The sequence below is a fragment of the Grampus griseus genome (genome assembly GCF_964374135.1).
Source record: "Grampus griseus genome assembly, chromosome: 7".
In the NCBI taxonomy this organism is placed as follows: domain Eukaryota; kingdom Metazoa; phylum Chordata; class Mammalia; order Artiodactyla; family Delphinidae; genus Grampus; species Grampus griseus.
Genome location: NC_139001.1, coordinates 45,575,775 through 45,598,809, shown reverse-complemented (window position 1 = coordinate 45,598,809; position 23,035 = coordinate 45,575,775). Strand labels below are relative to the sequence as shown.

At 35.5% G+C, this 23,035-nt stretch overlaps 1 protein-coding gene across 1 annotated transcript in view; it reads left to right on the top strand.

Moving 5' to 3' along the window:
* The window catches only part of GULP1 (GULP PTB domain containing engulfment adaptor 1), a 276,087-nt gene that overhangs the window by 88,913 nt on the left and 164,139 nt on the right, over positions 1-23,035 (top strand). Inside the window, exon 2 of the mRNA XM_082658306.1 lies at positions 4,533-4,659. The gene's annotated coding sequence lies outside the window, so the exon portion shown is untranslated. The remainder of the gene's footprint in view (positions 1-4,532; positions 4,660-23,035) is intronic.

Genomic DNA, 23,035 nt, shown 5'->3' with positions numbered 1-23,035 from the left:
TCCCTGGTGGTGCAGTGGTTGAGGGTCCGCCTGCTGATGCAGGGGACGCAGGTTCGTGCCCCAGTCCGGGAAGATCCCACATGCCACGGAGCGGCTGGGCCCGTGAGCCATGGTCGCTAAGCCTGCGCGTCTGGAACCTGTGCTCCGCTACGGGAGAGGCCACAACAGTGAGAGGCCTGCATACCGCAAAAAAAAAAAAAAAAAGATCAAGTACTTTTTCACCTAGTAATTTAACTTCTAGGAAGCCATAATAAAGGAATAACTTGAGATGAGCACAGATATTTATGTATGAAGATATGTATTGCAGTTCTATTTATTATGAAAGTGTGGAACTTTTGAACAATTCATCATAAGTAAAAATGTCTTGAATTACTAGATCCTTCTTTTTAATGTGCTGGGCACTGTTTGTGGATTATCTCATTTATTTCTTTCTACATTTATGTAATGTATATTTAATGTTTATTTGTTAATTTCCCTACCACTGTGTTTATAATAGACCAGCCTTTCCTTGGTGGAACTCATCTTTCATCATGTGTAGTAGCCATATGGCTAAGGAGAACTGACCTTATTGGTATCTCGAATGGCCTAAGCCCATCAGTGATTCTATACCCCCAGTGATTGATTAGGGATGTGTGTGTGTGTGTGTGTGTGTGTGACCTTATTGACTCAATAAGAGTAAATCCCAGAACTTTTGATTACTGATTGAAGGAGAAATGCTCTTTCTCCTTTAGCTCTCGCTCTTGTTTTTGCTCTGGCTTTCTTGCTCTTTCTTTTCCTTTTTCCCCGCTTCTTTCCTCCAAACATTGCTGAGATTTCCATTCTTTTCCCTAGTCAGATTTATTTTCCTCCTCAAATTCCCATTGCATTAAAAAGTTACTATATCCTGGTATGAATTTCACTCTGCCATACATCATTCATTAACACAAGTAAATTTTTAGTCTGTGGCCAGTTGTCACTACTTCGAATCCATCTTAGTGCCTATGCTGTGTTTTACATAAAAGGCTCTAAATATTTGAGAGGTCAGAGTTTGTGAAGAGTTAATGTTAAAAAGAACAAAGACTTCACCTTAACCTATTTATACTGAAAAATATAATAACCAAAAGTTTCACAGAAAGTTGCTTGGGTTTTCCACTGATTGCAGCAGAAAGAGTGAATGACTTGATAATTGTTCTCCTGCTTCTTCTAATTAGGAAAATTTCCTGCTGGTGACAGCTTCAAAGCACTGCTAAAAGTTTCATGTCAAATGTAGAGGAATGAACTAGATTTAATTTGTTTTCAAATTGGTGAATTTAAAATTGATATTAATTCTGAAATAGTTTGTCATGTCTCATCCTCTATCACTTTTCTCTTCACCATTCTGAGAGTGGAGAACTTAAAATGCACATGGAACAAAAAAGGAATGATGTCAATTCTTGGCTCAGGCTGACATCTCTGAGAATAGGAAAGGCCTGGATCAGGGTTGTCTTGTCTTGCTCTCTTCTTACCTAAATTAAATCCCAAGCACCATTCCCCCTTTACATCTTACAAATATGAATGCCTTGAGTCTATTTCTATTTTGCATTGCCATTTAACAAATATATACAAATTTCTAAGAAACAATTTACTTGTCTCACCTTCTCCCTTTCATGGTCTCTTCAGAGCCACATTTACCACATGGTCGACCTAAAATACATTTTCTTGCACCACTTCCCTGTTTTATCACACTCATGTCATCTTTAGGATAAAATTCAAATTTTAGCATGGCATTCAGGAGGCTTCTTGATATGGCCTTACCTTACTGCAAAAATTTCTTATAAAATAGTTTCATAAGCATTCTATTTTCAAATCATATATACCTGACCACTTGCCTGTCCTTAAAGGTGGCATGTTCTTTCTTATTACTATACCTTTGCTTATGATGTTCCCTCTGCCAACCAATTTCTTCATTGGACAACTTCTAAACTGATGGTTCACAGGTTCCATCTTCTTAAGGAAGAAGACAAGTAAAAATACCTTTAAACCTGGCTTGTTGGTTTAGGTCGGTTTTGTTGTGTGTGGAATATTTAAAGATACAAGTGTTGCATTAACAAATAGAGGTGTCTAGTCATATTGCAATGTTCATAATGGTTTTCTTAAACTAATACTGTTGGAAAAAATGAAGGTTTTGGTAAAGAAATGGTTGGCTTCATTTAATTTCATGTACCTCTTCAAATTTCATAATATGTAATAAATGGTGGAAAAACAGTATAAAATTGAGTGTGTTATGTTCATACTAAAATTTTAAGAATCATTCACATTGGAAATCAAGATTTTATATTTTAAAATAAAAATATGTTCAAAAGAGCAGCTCATAAGCTTATCTAACTTTTTGCAGGAATATTTAAAGTGCTCTTTAAATGACCAAGTCTAATCATATCAGACGGTGGAATAATACATCCACTTCAGAGTATATGTCACTTTCCTGCAAGAAGAAAGATAGAAGTAGGCACAAGTTCATTCTTGTTTTTTGATGTGGGTATTTTTGTGCTCTTCTTTATGCTGTCACATTGCATAAAATATTCTAGGTTGAAAAGTGTTTTCCACAGTAAGAATGGATTTCAGTCAATCTGAGATAGAAATAAATGCTGTGGGCATAAGTTGAGTCAACCATATTAAGGAAAATATTTACTTTGCTATACTGTTTGGAATGGGATTTTTTTAAACAGTTTTTTTTTTAAACAAAGTGACTTATGTTATCTTGGGTGATTTCTTTCTTATTTCATTCCATTAGACCAACATTTGCACAAAATAAATAAGGAAATAACCATTACACTAAAAAACTAATTTTGTCTCCTTTTTCTCCCCCTTCCCCAAGCAGACAAAAGAGAAAAAATGATCTGGTTAATCACTTTGGAAATCATGGCACAGTTTCATGGCTACCTTTTAGCTGTGCCATGTTTGAAATTTCCTGTCCAGGATGAGCAGATCTATTTCTAAAGCTGGAAGTAGGTGATAATGCAGCCTTTACATTTTGAGGAAAGATAAGATGAGTTGTATCATTTATATATACCCTAGGAGTCAATGCTAAGAGAATACCATGCCTATGATTTAATAAATAACAGCATCATTGGGTAGGTAAACATTTTTCTCACTAACATTATAAAATATCTATAAATGGCCTTAAAATATACCCTGCTCATATTTTAATTCAGATTTTAAAATCGTTGCTTTCTCTGCTAGATGCTGTTGATGATCTGCCTATAATCCCACTCCCTTAGCATCTCCCAAATAAGCGTTTTTTACTTGAATTATGTGCCTTTGGGGCCTCCTAAACTAAGATTCCTTCTTTCTTTATCTCTAAAGTTACGATAGAAAATGAAAAAGAATATGGTGAACAAATAGATAAACAGGCTTCTAAAGAAAATTGTGGCTAAGTTAGAAAAAGATAGTTTCAGAGTATTCAGATGGGTCAGATACAAACGAAGAGTCAGAAATAAAGATCTGTCTTTAGTTTATAATTTGAGAAAGTCAAGAATACAGGTCTGGGGCTTCCCTGGTGGCATAGTTGGTGAGAGTCCACCTGCTGATGCAGGGGACATGGGTTCATGCCCCGGTCCGGGAGGATCCCACATGCCGCGGAGCGGCTGGGCCCGTGAGCCATGGCCGCTGAGCCTGCACGTCCGCGTCCGGAGCCTGTGCTCCGCAACGGGAGAGGCCACAACAGTGAGAGGCCCGCGTAAAAAAAAAAAAAAAATGCAGGTCTGGCTTTACCAATGGTCTGTATCAGAGTTATGGAGGGAGACACAACAAAAGAGTTTGATATGTTTTTGTACTTGTGTTCCTCCTCCCCCTCAAAAAAAAAAAAAGCATATTTTTGCTGTTTTGGCAAGAAGAAATACTATACTATGAATTTTTTTTGCTGCTTTTGAATTTATGTTCAGAGGTCCATTTGAAATGATGGAATTAAGGGAAGGCATAATTTGTGCTGTTGCATCTGGAAGGACTTCTTCCTTTTGTGTGTTGGAATAAAAATGTAAGAATCTTAACTAACCGTTGTGTCTGTTCTAGTTATAGCATGAGAATAAATAGAAGGATGAGCTACCTAAATGTTTCTCCATAGCAGTTGAAGTGCAATGAAAGTTAAAATAGATCAGTGCTTTCTAAAATTCTGTTTCACCTTCTTAATCCAGGACAGAGTATGCGCTTGGTTAGTCTAATTAGCTAATAAGTGAAGGAGACAGCTGGGCCTAGTTGTCGTACAGCCTGAGGGAGAAAGGGGGTATATGGTCAACCAACCATCACTGTTCTTTAATAGTAACATATCCATGAGTTAAAACATTTAACTCATTATCTAGCAATCCTACTATTTGCCCTTATCTAACAGTCTGTTACTCTACCTTTTCAAAAAAATAACATGCTTTACCGTTGTTTTCCTGTTACTGGGTAACTTTCTTGAACTTTCACAAGAAATGTAATTGGAATTTTAGAATATGCATTGTAATAACTAAATTAAAATACACATAAATATAATTATTGATTAATTCTACTGAGTCCAATTTTAATTTTATTTTTAGTTATGTGTAATTTCATCTGATATACACAAGAGAGAAAGTAATTGAAGGCAAATTCAGATGGGAACTGGATGATTGAAAGTCAAGTGTCTGCATATTCCTTCAGCTATATTTGAACATACCTACCCAGGTAAGAATAAGTGATTGCTTATTTATATACTTAATAACATTTGGAAAAAAGATTTGAAGCTATAAAAAAGTTTTTACTTTGTACGGATTATTTAAAAAGATAGTTTTATTTTATGAAATGGTAAAATACATAAAAGCAAAATAAAATTGAAATCGTGAATGAGTCTGTTTTCTAAAAACAACTTCTGTTACCTGTTTGTTCTATAGCATTTGATTTTTGTTTTGTTGTTTTTTTCCTTTAAACAACATTAGGCTAATATACATATTCTTTGTTGAATTTATTATTTTTATAACAAATCTATTTTGTTCTATTTGGGAATATGAATTAATGCTTCATATTTTTCATTGTTTTCTGTTAATATAAACATAAATGATTAAAAAAATTTTTAGATTGGGTTTATTACTCAGAATATCCTTATGGATAAATTAATATATATATTTATATATACATACATATATATATAGTGCTCATTTTGCATGCTAAATGTTACTAAAATTAGCATCACTGGCTCAATGGCTGTAATATTTTAAAGGCTTTTTATTCTTATTGCTGAATTTACCTCCAGAAGGTGATAATGAGTTATAGACCCGTTGACTTATATTTTTTCATTCAAAAATTTTCCCTAACAAAACCGAGTTTCCCTAACAAACCTAGTCACTTTGGCAGGTGAACATTTAAATGGACAGCCAATTGGAGTAAAGATACAGAGCTGAGAAAGCCAGGGGATATTCGGGAAATTGGAAGCATGTGGTAGATATAGCAGAGTAGTGGCAAGTAGGTTCTTGTGATTTGGATTCCTATACTATGGCATTTATATTTCATCATTATATGATGAGGGACAGTTGCAGGGGAATAAGATGATCCATGTTTTATCCTAAGCAGCTTAATCTGGAAGTGATTTGTGTGTTAGACTAATGAAGAGAGAGCAAACCCAAAGGGAGGGAGAATAATTTGTAGGCTTTTCTGTTTTATTTTTATCAATAGCTGTTTAAACACTTGCTATGTGCCAGGCATTATGGTAGGAACTGTAGAAAAAAAGATGAAGAAGACATAATCCTCACTCTTGAGGCTCTTATACTATAGTGGGTGAGACATGTGTGGCAAACAAAGGAATATAATACACCATGACAGTGTAACAGTTTAATCATATTCAAGGTAAGATTAATTGGTAACTAGTTATATTGAGATGCAGGTACTGGGTTATCAACTGAGGTGATTTTCCCAAAGACATCGAGTCTGATCAAGGTTACACTAGAAGCAATGTTTCTAAACTGTGCAAGAATTCAAACAGGAATCAATGAAACTTTAGGGCGAAAGTAGTGTAAATGAAAAACAAAGCAGTGGTAGAAGTGGTGGGAGGTTAAGGAGAGGGTCTTTTATCTTAGGCAAGAGTGGCATGTTGGTGGCATTATAGATATGGGGGAAAAAAAAAGCAAAAGTAGGATTTTTGTCGTGGTAAAATAATAGGTTTAGTTTTGCTTTGCTCTCTCACTGCTTTTTGCTCATACCTTTGCTGGAGCCCTCATAGCATTTTAAAATTTCATTGCAATTCCTTATGTAATTGAGAATCCATTTATTTACTATGAAAAGCGGTATGAGTTTCCTTAAAAGTACAAATATGATAAGAGTAAAAATAAGTTACATCAAACAAAACATATGAAATAAAGACCTGATTTTATTCATAACCACTGTATATATAATTTAGCTTTAGCCTTTCCAGCAATCACAAAAGTGGATATATGTTCTTGCCCTAAGAGCTTAAATAAATTTATTAGAGACATCTTAGTGTAATGGACAGGAAAATTGTCCTTACCACTTAGAGGTGCCTTAAATTTTGCATTGTTGGAAGGAAAGGGAACTTTGTTAACACATAGTTATAAGTAGATAAGTTTGTGGAAGTTAAGAATTCAACTTCTCCAGAAAGTCTTTCCTGATTTTTGGAACCGGGACCAGATCTTTCTCCATTATATTATGTACCTTAATACCGTTTACATTCCTTGGTCATATCATGCATCGTGGTTTTGTCTATCATTTCCTGAGACTATGATTCTTGAGGATTGGGTTGTCATTTATCATTACAGATATAAATTGAAATCTAAATAAAACTCACCACAATGTTGGTTTCATAGATACTCCACAAATATTTCTTAAATGCAAAATTTAATCCATTTCCATGGCTTGTCTCTTAATCATTGCTGTCCTAGTCTAGACGTTTTTGTGAGCTCCATATTAGTTTTCTATTGCTATATGATAAATCACTTCAAAACTTAGCCACTTAAAACAGTACTTATATATTATCTCACAGTTTTCTGTGGGCTACAAATCTGGGTGCAGCTTAGCTGATGCCTCTGGCTGTAGGTCCCTTGTGATGTTGCAGTCAAGCTGTCCACTGCAGCTGCAGTCCTTTCAGAGCTCAACTAGGGCTGAAGGGTCCACTTCCAGACTCAGCCATGGAGGGCCTCTCTATATAGGGCTGCTTCACCCATTATGGAAACCGCATTCCTTTATAATCAAATCTAGGAAGTGTCATCCCATTTGTGGTGAGTTGAACGATGGCCTCCAAATAGATACGTTCAAGTCCTAACCTGTGTTTCTTGTGAATGTGACATTATTTGGAAAAAGAGTAAAGACGGTAGATGTAATTAAATTAAGGCTCTTGAGTGCGAACATCCTGGATTAACTAGAGGAGCCTTAAATCCAGTAACACGTGTCCTTATGAGGCATACACAAAGGAGAAGTTCCTGTGCGGACAGGGGCAAGGACTGGTGTGATGCGACCACAAGTCAAGGATCACCTGGCGCCACCAGGCCCTGAAAAGGCAGGAATAAAATCTCCCTTAGAGCCTTCAGAGGAAGTGTAGTGTTTCTGACACCTTGATTTCAAACTTCCGGCCTCCAAAACTATGAGAGAATAAACTTCTGTTGTTTTAAGTCACCCAGTTTGTGGTAGTTTGTTATGGAAGCCACAGGAAACTAATATACCACCCCTTCTGCAGTCTTCTATATTTTAGAATGAGTCCTAGGTCCAGCCAACATCTAAGAGGAGCGGGTCACAAAAGGGTATGAATATCACGAGGCAGAGATCCTTGGAAGCCATCCGAGAGTCTATCTATTCTATCAGATTTCTGAATGCCTCCATTTGCTTGATCTTTGTTTGACACATCTGTGTAGATGGACCAAACTCTACAGGCCAGATATTAGACTCATTATCTCACATTCTTAAAAATCATGATCTTTCTCTGTATTTCCCACCTCTCTGATTAGAATTACTGCTCATTTTGGAAAGTCAAATTGGAAAACTTAGAGTTAATTTGAATTTCTACTTTTTTCTTAATATTTATAGCCCTTAATTGATTAACCAGTCTTTTTCATTCTGTTTCTTAAATTTTTATCATCTCTCCCTTTCTTTTCAATCTCTCTCCTACTGTTTGTGGGCTTGTATTATGTCTTTCTAGAATTAGCAGTATAGCCCCTAAATCGTCTATCTGTTTCTGAACTTTTTTTCCTTCAAACCTAACCCTGCAAAGTGGCTTTTGAAAACTCAAATGGAGTTATGTAATTCCCATTATTATTAACATTCTCAAGAAAAAGTTCTAGTTTGTGATCTAGCTCTTGACTTCCTAAAATCCAAAATGTATCTTTAATCATTCCTTAACATAGATCTATAAAATTGTATAAGACTTTCCAGATATATTATGTTCTTTATTTTTGCTTGCCTTTGTCTGGGATTCTCTTTTTCCAGGAGTCAGATAGGTGTTTGTTTTTATATCCAAAGCACCCAGCAGAATGTCTAATATAATGGCCAACACAGAATAGGTTTTCTTCTGTCGTAAACTAAAGTTAAAGATGAAAGAGATGAAGGATGAAGAGAGGAGAAGAGGCCTGAAACATCAGTATAAGCGCTAAACGTACAGACTCATCTAAGATGGAAACAAATGAAAGAGAAAGGAAAACTATGGGCTAGTGATGGAGAAAGACTAGACAGTTTAAGTGTAGGATAAAGGCAAAGGTATGTTCAGAAATAGAAGAAGTAGAAGCTCAAGAAAGTATGACAAAAAGAGAAAGTTCTAAATAAAGTTTAGATTTGAATGAGGCTATGATGTGTTTTTAAGCTTTTAGGAGTGTTAAAAGGTACATCTCTTCACAGACATTACAATATATTAGGCGGGAAGTGTATGGAATGCTGCAGTTAGTTGTTCAAGATAATGAGAAGTAGAATAAATAGATAACAAAAATGTGATGCAGTGTTAAGAAAGTAGCAGAAAGGAAATAGAAGTATCATTTCTTTTGCCCCCTTTGGTTGTAATAAGTAAGACTAATGGCACTCTTGTCTGAAGAGAGCCTCTAGGGAAATCCCTCAGTGGAGAGCAAATTCAAATCCTTTTCAGGAAATGTATTCTGCTTGATCAGCATTTAAATACCAAAGGAAATAATCTTTAAGCCATTCGAAGAGATTGAAGAAAGACATTTTGCTTTCCCTGACCTTTGGTTGTACATTAAAAATTTACATTCAGTACATCTGTATATGTAAACCAAGCTTCTAATAATTAATGATATTCAAATTAATCTTTATCTGTATAATGTTAACATTAATTTTCATTTAACGAAGAGATTTAAAGGGAAAAATGTTTTGAATATTTATGCAATATGTAATTGTAATGAATGGTTTATTCATAAATTAATGGCTATTTGAATGAAATAGTGAAAACTGGGAAAGTAGTTTTTTATCAAGTATGTTAGTCTCTGTTGCAAAGTGGTAATCTATTGACTTTTTAGTGTAAACTAATTATTCATGCTATGAGGGTATTATATATTATATCAAAGCTTTCCGTTATTTAGAGGTAACATTCTGGGGTTTTTTTTGACCTCCGAAGGTTTCCTAAGAGGTAACATTCTTTATAAAATGATTTACTTTGCTTTTAGAGCATGATTTACATTGAGAAAATTTAGTTTAGTGAAAAATAAAAAAATCTTTCAAAAAGATATTCTTTACACATGAAGACAGAAATAAATGAGGGAAAAGAATAGGATTTACATAATTATGTGCATTGAATGAAGAGAGAAGGAAATTGGTAAATCGTGAGTTTTGCATTGCATAGTTCATCAGCTCAGTGGCCTGACAATCTAAACTGGAAACTTTTTGATCAAGTGACTATCTGTGATGGTCAAAACCTGTTTATACAAGCAATCTGTTATGTAGTAATCACATCTACATTTGAAGAGTCTCTATCAATTTCAGTTCTTAGTTTGCAAGTAACAGAAACTACTTCTGAGTACTTTAAGCAAAAAAAAGCATTTTATTGAAAGGATATGAGGTAGCTCATAGAATCAGAGGGTAATCAGAAAAAAAGTTCTCAGGAAAGACAGCAAGCAGCCAGAGCATTTCCGGGGATCCAGAAAGCAGTAAGTGGAGAGAGACTGTGAAGAGTACTGCCATGGAGCTAAATCTGGACCGATACTGTGGTTTAATGCTGTTTCTCACACATTCACAAAGCCAGTGTGCATGGCTGGGTCTCAATCATTTGCGCTCAGCCAGGAACCATGGCACTTGATTAACAATTCTCCCGAGACTGCCAGCATGTGGAGAAGGTAGGTTCCCCAAAAGAATTTCAACGTTTTGGGACCAGGTTGGGAAGTCTCTGTAGGGTAAGTAAAAACAGTAGATGTTTCTAAAACCTTTCTTCGGAACTGTCATTCGAAAGCCATCAAACTCTAGTGGTAAAAAGCTCAAATAATAAAGATTTTACCAGTAAAATTAACATAGATTAAATAATAATGTCGCTCAGGTTTCAAACATTTATTTGTTCCTTTTTTTATACATATGTTTATTGTCTGTCATGTGCCAAGTGCTGTCCTAAGCAGTGAAAATAAAACTATAAACAATAGAATTAGTCGTGGCTTTGCACAGAGCTTGTAGTCTAGTGAGAATTGAAGTATGTGCAACACTTAATATATTGCAGGAAGTCTAGAATGGGAGCTGTATTAGTTTCCTAGGGCTACAGTAACAAAGAGCCACAAACTGGGTGGCCTTAAACAACAAAAATTCTAGAGGCTAGAAGTCTGAAACCTAAGTGTCAGCAGGGTCACGTGTCCTCCAAAGACTCTAGGGGAGGATCCTTCTTCGTTTCTTTCAGCTTCTGGTGGCTGGTGGTCTTTCTTGGCGGGTGGCAGCCTAACTCCAATCTCTGGCTCCATCTTCACGTGGCCTTCTTCCCTGTGTGTCTCTGGGTGTGTCCTCTCTTCTAAAAATACCAGTCATTGGATTTAGGGCCTATCCTAAATCTGGAATGATTTTACGTCAAGATCCGGAACTAATTACATCTATAAAGACCCTATTTCCAAATAAGGTCACACGCTGAGGTTCTGAGGGAACATGAATTTTGGGGAGATGGTGTTTAACCCACTCTAGGGAGGGTGCATGATACCGTTGGTATTCCTAGCAGGGTCCCTGGGCCTGTTCGTGGGGTATGTTAGAGAAGCTTACCTGAAGGAAATGTCTAACTGAGGGTGGATGTTCAGCAGAAGGAAAGGGATGTATAATGGACCCTCTCAGCATTTGTGAGGAAGCATAGTTCATTGGAAGAACTGAAAGTATCAATAGTTCAGTTCAACTGGAGCAAAGAGTAAATGGGGCTGGCAAGAGGTGGAGAGGAGAAAGGATGGTGAAGAGTTTCAATGGGACAGATGATTAAGGGAACGCGTAAGGAGTTTGACATTATCCTGAATGTAGTGGGGTGCCACTGAGGGAATAACCATTATGAAATGCAAAGAGAAAGAAAGTGAAAAGAGTGAAACTGGGACACACAGCTGTATCTACAGTAGATCTCAACACTGTGTATACCTGGCAACCTTTAATATTAAACACTAAAAGTAAATGCATCTAAATGTTAGCAGTGGTTATTCCTCGGTGACTTTAATTTTATTCTTTCTAACATTTTTAAAATATAGTGGGTCCAATGAGCATATACTACTTTCATAACGAGGGGGAAAAAGCATCTTTTGGTAAAATTTAGCACATAAAATATACCTGAAATAAGATTTTTCATAGCACAGTGTTTTTAAAAATAAGCAATTGATTTCAAGGATTGGGTATCTTTTGACTTAGGAGGAAAAAAGACTTGTGAGTGAATAAAGAATTATATCACCTGAGCCAGGTATTTCATAAAATATCTTGAAATATGTATGGGGTTATGGATTGCACATCCTCAGTTGGGCTAAGTAGCCATTGGATAAATCAGGGGAAAAACTTCTACTTTTGGACATAAAATAGGAAATACATTTGGATTGAAAGCCCTTTTCACTTGATTTTGAAAACCACGTCAGTGAATGAGCAATTTAAAGAACATAGAAATTGATCCTTTTATGTAAGTTATCATCAGTAATGCCAGGTTGCCTTATGTAAGGTGATTAGACATAACATTCCTGTGAAGATTTTACTAATTTTGTAAGACTGAAGTGGTATTTAGGTTTCTGGAATGCAAAATTAGAGCTTTACTATTAAATCTACTTTACATATCAAGGGTCATGCTGTGAGAACAGAACATATTTGCATGTTCTTCTGTTTTTTTCCACTCAGTTTCAGAATATTAAACAACAAGTCCATTAACACTTACTGGATGATGTGACGGAGCAATTAAAACTCTCATGTCATCTTTTAGGCTATTTTCTTTTTTTGTGATTATCAAGAGATAACACAGCTTAATTAAAGTCTCATAATAAAGTTTATAAAAGGCCGAATGCTGGCCAGTACTTGCAATTAGGAAAATCATTTGATACTTCTGTGGGAGTTTTTGTTTTTCTTCAGAATTTTGTTAGTTGCTTAAATAGCATTGTTTACTTTGATTCCTCGATAAAATTATTTGCTAATCCTGACCTGGGATGATGAATAAATATTTTGCTGTTTAAGGATAGTTCAAAGTTCAAACATTTTACTTGCTAATGACTATAAAGTAAGCAGACCTTCTTTCTTTAAAAATAGTTTCAAATAAACTCTAGTAATAGATATACTAGAAATACATTTCTTGGTTAATTATTTTAAAAGAAAATAGATAACAATAATTATAAGAAAAAAGTGCACTTACGTTTCAGTGGAGAGTGACTTTTTTAAAGCAAGTTTATATCCCTTATATCATTTAGTTAGCCTATCCCAAAAATATTTTAGGTGACTTGTCCTATGTAAAATTTCACTTAATTAGGACTATGAACCTGAAATTCTACTGGAGAATCTAATTGCTTGGAGTTTATGTGCTTCTCCCCTCCATCTTCCCATTCTTGAGTAGAGTTTTCTAAACTCCTGAGAATTAAGAATCTGCCACGGCAGTCCTAGGAACTTTAATACTATGAATTATTATGGCTAACACTTACATGTTTAGTGTCAGGCACCGTTTTAAGCTGTCCTTACAAATGAACATATCTAATCCGCACAGAGATATTTTGAGGTAGGAAACTCAGTTTACAGATGAGAACGCTTAGGCAGAAAGTAGTAAAGTAAACTTGCCCAAGATCAAATGGTAGAGAGGGGATTAGAACCCAGGAAGAGTCTTTATTTTATCCATTACACTCTAGTACATGAGAGTCTTTATTTTACCCATTACACTCTACTGCATGAAGAAACGTAGATGAACATGAGAGAAAGTATTTTAATTCAAAAATATCAAGCACTTCGTCAGTATTCCCTTGTCTTCTTCTAGTGGGAAGATCTGACATACAGCTGGCTGCTATACCCGTTACACATTTCATCTTCTCCCACATTTTTGTACCTCTCATTCTCCTCATATTTCATTTATTTCAGATCCCTTAACTCTTCTCTTACTTCATATTCTGTTTATAGTTTTATTTACATGTTTTCTAGTATAAAGAGATTCAAAGATAAATCTCTTATTTTGTTTAACTAGAAAGGATGAAAACATCATTTTGAGAAAGTAAAACATTAGTTCCTTGTTCTAAGATAACACTGATGCAAACAGCAATAGTAAGTTTTCAGGGTAATGAGAATATTAAAAGAGTTTTTGATATCCCCTTTGATAATTTAAGCTTATACTTGATATTAAATTTTATTTTGAGAAGAAAATTACAAATTTTCTATTCTTTATGATAAACCAAGCACACACAGTAATATCCCACTGAATAATATCTATCCCTGGATAGAACAGAAAATAAATATATGTAATTCATTATAGAACTGTGTTAGAAAATAAATCAGAGAACCTTCAATAGACCAGAAAGTATGAGAAATTCAAAAAAGGATGTAGTGTCAGATTTGAGAAGGAAGCCACAACTCAAGATATGCCCTGGGGAGGACCCTTACCAAAGGTTGGTGTGACACTAAGAGTGTGCCATTCTCATAAGTGGTAGGTTCCAGATTCCTGGAGAAGCCTTGAGTTCAGGGATGAGTAACTAGTTGCTTAGTTGTGATACCGCAGAGGAGCTTAGTCAGGTAGGTATTCAAACCTGCAGAAGCCCGGTTTATCTTTTGTGGTCTGGACATGGAGGATGTGAGTTCGGGTTAGAGGAAAACACTGAAGTGTTCAGATATCAGCAACGATGAGGAGAATCAGGGAACCCTACTACCAAAGTTACCCTTTCTTCCCGCACTTTTTTTTTTTTTTTTTTCCCGGTACACGGCCCTCTCACTGTTGTGGCCTCTCCCGTTGCGGAGCACAGGCTCCGGACGCGCAGGCTCAGTGGCCATGGCCCACGGGCCCAGCCCCTCCGCGGCACGTGGGATCCCCCTGGACCGGGACACGAACCCGCGTCCCCTGCATTGGCAGGCGGACTCTCAACCACTGCGCCACCAGGGAAGCCCTCCCTCACTCTCTTTGAAGACAGATTACAGGACTGAGATAACAAGAGTTAATAAACTAAGCACAGTGCAATTTACATGTAACAGCGAGGGATGGGAGAGATATTCCTTGAATAGAAGAGAGTAAAGCAGAAATCAAGTGAATTAAAAACTTGATCATATTCCTTTAACATTTCAACTAGGCCAAAGCATAGATGAGAAATATTTCAACCTAAAATTCCACTGTATCTTTGAAATGTTAGAAATAGTGTTAAAAATCAGGAATGAAGATGGAGGACAAAGGTCATTATATCGCTCCAAAACAAAAATTATTTTTTGAGAATGCTGCCTTCTTTGGTTTCTTTTTGCATAATTCTTTTCAAAATTACAGTATGATGTATAATTTTTACGTTATAACATTGTCAAATATTTCAACACTAAAACCATAGAAAATATTTCAGTCTCAAATATTATCATAATCAGAGTTTCAGTAAGTTATTTCCTGATAAGTGTAGCTTAACAACAGGGAGAAAATTTTTTTGTCTGTGTAGAGTTTGAGACATTTATTCTCTGTGTAGAGTTTGAGCTGTTTTTCTCACTGTTTATTCTCACTTCTCAGGGACAGTATAAACAATGCTGAAGAAAATAAACTCTGATAGAAAACAAAGTATTGGAATGCAAAAAAGTAAAGAGTGCACCTTTTCTCCATCCCAACCCTCATTTAGGAAATAAATTGAACCCACTTTAAAAAGTAGCAGAGGGCACTCTATTTTGTCAGTCTTTTATAATGACTGGATATTTATTCTAGAAATAGAGAGCATTGTGCATGGGTCTATCTGCGTGGTAGGGCATACAGAATGTTTTTTTCTGTCTTCTGAGCTTTGGAAGTTTCCAAATAGTAACAAAAATATTTTCATTGTTTTTATTCCAAGGTTATACTGTAGATTTTTAGCTTTTTAGCACTGGCTTGTTTCTTTCCATTGCCAAACCTAGATATAATGTGGTTTAACTTTATTATTCCCAAGCCTAACAGATTTCCAGTCATATTCTTAATATTTCATTGCAAACAAACCCTTTAAGTTAGTGTTGAAAAGGTGTTGAACACTTTTTTCTTCTACCCCTGATACCCGTAAGTATAATGCTGAGGAAACATGGAATCTTTTGGAGTCCTTTGTTTTTTCCGACTTGCAAAATTGCTGGGTCATCAATGTTTTCAGTAGTACAGAATCAAGCTATTTCAGTAACTAGTCAGTATGATTTGGTATGATGCATGAATATAGACAATAGTATGTATTATTTAACATATATTTTTAAAAGTCCACTTCTATATAGGCCTTCCCCTCTTCCCTCTCTCCATTGGTAACCACTAGTTTGTTTTCTATATTTGTGAGTCTGCTTCTTTTTTGTTATATTCACTAGTTTGTTGTATTTTATAGATTCCACATATAAGTGATATCATACAGTATTTGTCTTTCTCTGTCTGACTTAATTCATTTAGCATAATGCCCTCCAGGTCCATCCATGTTGCTGCAAATAGCAAAATTTTGTTCTTTTATGGCTGAGTAGTATTCCAATGTATATCTTCTTTATCCATTTATCTGTTGATGGACACTTAGATTGCTTCCATATCTTGGCAATTGTAAATAATGCTGCTATGAACTTTGGGGTGCATGTATCTTTTCGAATTAGTGCCTTTTTTTCGGATATGTACCCAGGAGTGGAATTGCTGGGTGATATGGTAGTTCTGTTTTTAGTTTTTTAAGAAATTTTCATACCGTTTTCCACAGTGGCTGCACCAGTTTACACTCTCACTAACAGTGTACGAGGGTTCCCTTTTTTCCACATCCTTGCCAACATTTGTTATTTGTGTTCTTGTTTGATGATAGCCATTCTGAAAGATGTGAGATGATATCTCATTGTGGTTCTGATTTACATTTCCTTGATGATTAGCGATGTTGAGCATCTCACAGTACTTCTTAATAAGTGTTATTAAAGGTGCATATTGCTGATATTTTCAGAAATAATATCAGATGTGTACGAGTGCAGTGTAAGATCTGGCTACTTCTTGTACTTTGTCTCGCTTCTCCCTGCCTCAAGCCTACAAGGGTGAGAATGTAGATACGGGCATTTGAGGACATTATTCCAGCTTTCCTAGGCAGGTACTTTAAGTTGCTGGAATTGGTGGTCTCAGTGTGTGGACCTGTGCTACTTAGTCATGATCTGAGATTATATTCATTCATTCATTCCCTCTTCCATTCTGCAAATATTTAGGGAACAACCACCAGGTACCTGGCACTGTTCTAGGCACTGTGGCTTCAGTAGGAAACAAAATAGACAAAACCCCTGCCCTTCTGGGCTTACATTCCAGTGCAAGAACATTACTGCAGCCTCTTCCTTCTCAATTTCCATGGCCTTGAATTGAGGAAGTTCTTTAAAAATAGAACCTGCCTTTTCAGTTTTTTGCTTATTTTTTTAAAATAAAATAATAATGGAAAATGTAATGAAATCATTAAATAACTGCAAACTAATGTCTTACAGATAAATCTAACCAATATGTAGAAGTTGTTAGGCTTCAGACAGTGCCAACATTTTATAGTTTGAAATTCCCATTCAAGTACAAAAGAATATATTCATAGTAAGAAAGACCCCATAGAGGTGTCCATGAACAATATACAGAAGCATGGACTATGTGAAGGTTAAATTCCACTTCTGTATCTGTGGATTTAACTATCCATCCCTCCTCGCTTCCATCGATAGACAAGGACAACCCCATCCCTTACTTCAAATTGTTGGTTATCTTCCTATGCTCCTCAAAATTTCACACATGTCTATTCCTGTTCATTGTGGATTGGTCTGTCTCTTCATGTTGCTGGAACACTTATATTAAGGATACAATTTGGGGTCTCTTTGAGAGGTTACTCATAGATCAGTATCTTAAGCATAATCTTTCTGTATCTATAAGTTTTATTGATTACATATTGAACTGTTTCTGTTATTTTTATAGAATTAGCCAGGTGTATTCACATGTTGGCAACACCCAAGATAGGGCTACGTTACTGCTTATAGTCACTGATAATGTTTTTGGCTAATAAGTCTGCAACTATGTATTAGAGCATTTTCTATGAATTTTCTGTGACAACTCAAGTCAGAAGATTGCTGACTTGAACTTGAATTGCTGCTGGGTTTGAGACAGAACATCAATTTATGTGCAGGATGTTAATTTTCATGATTCAATGATTCTCTTCCAATACTCCAATACTAAGAAGCATTTTCCTCCTGAGGTATTTTGTTGTTTTTTTGTCTCAGGATAATATGTACTCTCTCCTTAACCACCTAATAGATACAAGCTGTAGTTTAGAGATGCCTGATGCTATGATTTTAAATATTTCATACTTGCAAATTGCTACGACAAAATTTTCAGTCAGCCTTGTAAGCAAATTATGCTCATTTTTTTATCTGCTTTTTTGGTGCTTCTTAGAGTGCACCTTGATTATCATTTATCTTTCCTCTGCAGTAATTCCATGTTTCTGGATCAGGATTTATGTCCCCAATTTTATAAGAAAATGATGGCGATTTTACAAAGCCCAATTAAATATTATGTTGTTCGTTTTCATCTTTAATAAATACTTTATAACAGTTCCTTGTTTTTATTGATGATAAATCCAATGTACATTTAAATGCAAAAGCATCATGGTTTCACCCTTCACTCTGAGGTCTTTGTAAAAGTTTCCAATCATCTTTCAGTTTTCATGAAGGGCTTAAGCTCCTTGAACAGCAAATTTGATTAAACAGTTAATCTAAAACTGTATCAAGTCAGGTAAGGCAGCTTCTCTTTGACTGGAAGACCTGTATCTGTTTCCTAGAAGTAGTCCACTCTTCCAGATCTACTGGGGCTTCACACTGCTGCTAAAGCCTTAATTCTGTGATTACTTTGTCTGTCTTCCACATCCCCTTACTTTCAGACACTAAATCTTGTCTTTCAGACTTTTAAAATATAAGGCATTCACTTGCTTCCAATCTCAGAGACAACCTTGTTTCTCTACCATCATCTTTTGCCTGAGCTACAAGCAAAAGCTTTTTAACTCTTCTAGTATTTACTTCAGCAGTATGCATATATTAATATGTAAATTTACATGCAGATTTAATATCTCCCAGGCAACTTCAGTTGCTTCCTATTACAAGGCTTAATGTGCCCAACAGGTTTCTTCCTGGTCTCATCTCTTCAGTTCTGTCTGTTGTCACTACTTCCCCTTTTCTCCACTCTTCATCCTTATTGGCCTGTTTTCAGTTTTTTGAATGCCATGTTTGCACACCCTCAGACCTTTGCACACCCTGTTCCTTCTGCTTGGTAAACCTCACTTATATCTTTCAAATTGTAGTTTAAACATTACTTCCTCCAAAAAGGACCCCTTGACTTTTTTTACACTAGTTAAGGTTTTCTTATAATATGCCACCTTAGTACCCTAGGTATTTTTTTTTCTTCTCATTATGTGTTCAATTATTTTTTTCTCCAATTTCTGTCTTCCCTGATAGTGTATCAGCTCCATCAGGCATAGGTTAATTCTGTCTTGTTCGCTTGTATTAAAATATCATCCACAATATAAATTCACAGTAAATAATTGCTTAAATAAGGGATTGAATGATTGAAAGATACTTTTGTTACTTCTTTTAAAGATGGAGTATTTCTTGAGAGAAGTCTGTTTATCCCTTTTATGTATTTTTTAGATTTTCAAATTCTCTGACATTGTCTCTAAATAAAAGAAATTAATAATTTAAAAATCTATACTTTTACTTTATGCACTAATTATGACTAAATGTTAAAATGACTATTCGGGGAATAAATCATATTATATAAGTCAGTTATTGTATCTGTTGAGAGATGTTCCTGTTTCAATTTGCTTGATTAAACACTAAATTTTTTTAATGTATTAAAATAAACTTAAGTTAGTGTTTTATAATATAAGGAAAATGTTTTTAGGTATTGATTGATTTTTATATGCTTCTAGTTGGTGACCAGTTTTTGTTATATGTCTACTGAATTCTGTCATTTTCTTTACAAAGAAGCTACATAAATATATTTTTAAATTGGAAGATTGACTACAGCTGTGTAACCATTAGACAAATCAGTTTTATGACTTATTAGTATGATTCTAGCCAGTAGGCTGGTATTCTAAATCATAACACTTCAGTAATCTTCATTGCAAAAATAGTAATTTGTGTATTTTTTAGAGCTTAATTTAGCAAGAACTAAGTGAAGGATTTGACAGATAAGATGCTTGCCCTCCCAGAGTGTTCAAAAGAATGCTGAAGCTGGAAAGGTTTAATATGTCATTAGCTTGGCAATTCCTCTTAGAACTCAATGCTATAATCATTAAAAGGAGTTTTTGTAATATGTCAGGGGCTTGTAATTTTGTTCTATTCTAAAATGATATTTGTGACAGGAAAATAATTTCAATTTATGTATTTGAATCTGTGTAAATTTTTTAAATCACACAATGACAGAAATAGTTCTGATTTCTTCAAGAAACAAACTTTATATAATTAGACTAATTTATAATTTCTTAAGTGGAATTAATTTGCTTGACTGTTTTATTATTATAAAACAGGATTCTAACAGTGAATAGGTGGTGTTATAACTCCTTTGTAATAAATTATAATTCTTGGTTTTATGGCATAGTATTACATCAGGAGTATATATGTTATCATGTGGAATAAGTCTTAAGATGTTCAAATGCAGTGTTTTAAAAATGACTTTAGCAGTATTTAAGAACTTAAAATTCACTTGCTTCATTTTAACAGTCTCAGATTGCTTTGCAAATAACCAAGATTCCTTGCTATAGATTAATGTGCTCTGGAGAATTTTCTTCATATAGTTCATTGGAGCCTCTGATAGCATAAGGAGTAAATCTAAGGAAATTGTGTATTTTGCAGACAAGAGCAAAGGGCACATTTGGGGGACTTTTTTTTTAAAGACTATAGCATGAAGGCTACTATGGTTTCTATATCTCAGGGCCAGCTAACATGATCTCAGATAAAATCTATTTGATCTAAGTAATAAGGCAACTTTATCTCAGAAGACTGCAGGACTCTGTATATCCATCTGTGAAATGTAGCCCAGATACTTGAAAAGTTTAATGATAATTCCTGGGAGTTGGCTTTTTGAAGAGTCCCCTGATAATTTGGGGAATGTGACATTTATTCTTCTGACCTAGCAAATTTCAAAGAAAAGTATGTTTAGATGAAATGTTAATGTCTGTCTAAATCCTTTGTCAGTGTAGAGCAAATCAGAGAAAAAAGTTGTTTGCAATTGGAGAAGAAAGAATAGAAGTACCTGGAACATGACCTTAGAAAAGAAAGAATAGTTGAATAGGGGTGAATTAAAGCTGCAGCTGATTCCAGTCTTCTGATTGCCAGTCCATCTCTTCCATCAGGAGACTAAAAAGCACAAGATTGCTAAGACCCTGAAAGGACTTTCCAACTGAGTCCTGAAAATGAGTGTTACAGTAAGAATTAAAGGAAAATGTTACCTAACTCAGGTTTGGCTGCTCGTTGCTCAAGAATACAATACTGAGAGACAAGTGGTAGGCAAAAGGAAAGATAGCTTTGTTGAGGAAGCCAGTAATCCTGGGATGAATGTGGACTCATGTCCCAAAGAACCAACTCCCAATTCCCCAGGTTTGGCTGGGAGATTACGTAGGGAAAAGAAAGGGCTACAAGCTGGAGAGGGGGCAATCTTGTATTTTCAGAGATGATGTCTTGGTCACATGATTCCAGGTAGCCATCAAGTCTTGCTTGCAGCCGGAACATTATCTAAGTCAGAAATCTCTGGCTAGCTAGTCCTGAAAAGCAAGAAATAAGGGACAAAGACAAAGGTGAAGCAGATAGAACTAATCTTCAGTCTTGATAGGCATCATCAGCTTTTTCCATTAGCAGCAAGCTAAGCTAAGTTAGTGGTGGTCTAGGGTAGAAGTCAGGTATGGTAAGCATAAAGTCACAGCCATATCATAAGTAAGAAATAGAGTTGGAATAATGCTGAGGAGATGAGAGTCCCTAGTTACAGTCTCACTGCCTCAATTACAAAAATACCTTCATTATTTCAAAATTCCTCAAAGTAACATGGAATGAGTGCAACCACTCTCAGTTAAAAGTGAATTTCTCGGTTTGCAAAGTGATAAAACTAAATCAAGATGCCCCAGTGCTATATTTTAGAGCACAAAGCCCTATTCCAGGAATCTTTTGCCCATCCTGTGACTAATTAATAATTAATAATATTAATTATGAAAAAGGAAGGAAGGATATAAGCATCTAGAATAAAATGAGAAATATACTTTAAAAATTTTATTGAATTTATATTTCCAATGTTTTTTTTAATTTTTATTTTTTGTAAGCATTATTTTCACTCTTTTAAATGAAATTCTTTCTATGTAGCTTTTCTCTTCTCATCCTTACTTACTTCTCTCTCTCTCTCTTCCTCTTTTTCCCTTTCTTTCTTCTGTTCTTCCTTTGAGAGATCTTTTTGGGGTGATGAAAATGTTCTGCATAAATGTAATTAGATTGTGGTGATGGTTGCACAACTTGGTAAATATTCTAAAAACCACTGAATTGTGTATTTTAAATGAGTGAGCTCTATGGCATGTAAATTGTATACATATACATATCACTTTTTTACAAAGGGAAATGCCAACCAGAGGTTAACTAAGGCAACTGGACTGGAGTAAGTAAAGTACAAGGACACTGGGTCTTTTCTCAGATTGATTACAACAAATCACAAGGCTAGACGTTGAGTTTTAGGACTCAATTGGTAAGTCCTTTCAGGTCATATCAATCTTGCTTTTTTTAGTCTTGAGATGGAAGAGATGGACTTACAATCAGAAAATTGGCATCAGTCGCAGCTTTCATTCACCTATATCAGTTTGTGGACTTTGTGTCCTACATGAAGGGAGACTGTCAGTGATAATTCAGAGACAGGATTTGCCATTTATGAAGACAAGCCATGGTATGGCAAGCTCTTGAATATATTCAATTGAAAGATGAATAAAAAGCATACAAAACATGCAAGACATTTACTGCATTTAATCAGATATAGTTGGGTAAATATATATATATTTAAATTTATTTATTTATTTATTTGTGGCTGCATTGGGTCTTCGTTGCTTTGTGCTGGCTTTCTCTAGTTGTGGTGAGTGAGGGCTACTCTTCGTTGCAGTGTGCAGGCTTCTCATTGTGGTGGCTTCTGTTGTGGCAGAGCATGGGTTCTAGGCACATGGGCTCAGTAGTTGTGGCTTGCAGGCTCTAGAGCTCAGGCTCAGTAGTTGTGGCACACAGGCTTAGTTGCTCCGCAGCATGTGGGATCTTCCCGGACCAGGGCTCGAACCCATGTCCCCTGCATTGGCAGGTGGATTCTTACCACTGTGACACCGGGCAAGTCCTGGGTAAATATATTTGAATACTTGTTTCTAAAGTCTGGTAAGCTTTATTCATTTTCATTGTGATCTGTGATTCCAGATCACAATGGTGAAGATTGAGTTTTTGAAAAAGTATTATAATTTCTGTTTTTGAAAAAGTTTTGGGTGCCCAGAAAATATGTTTTGTCTAC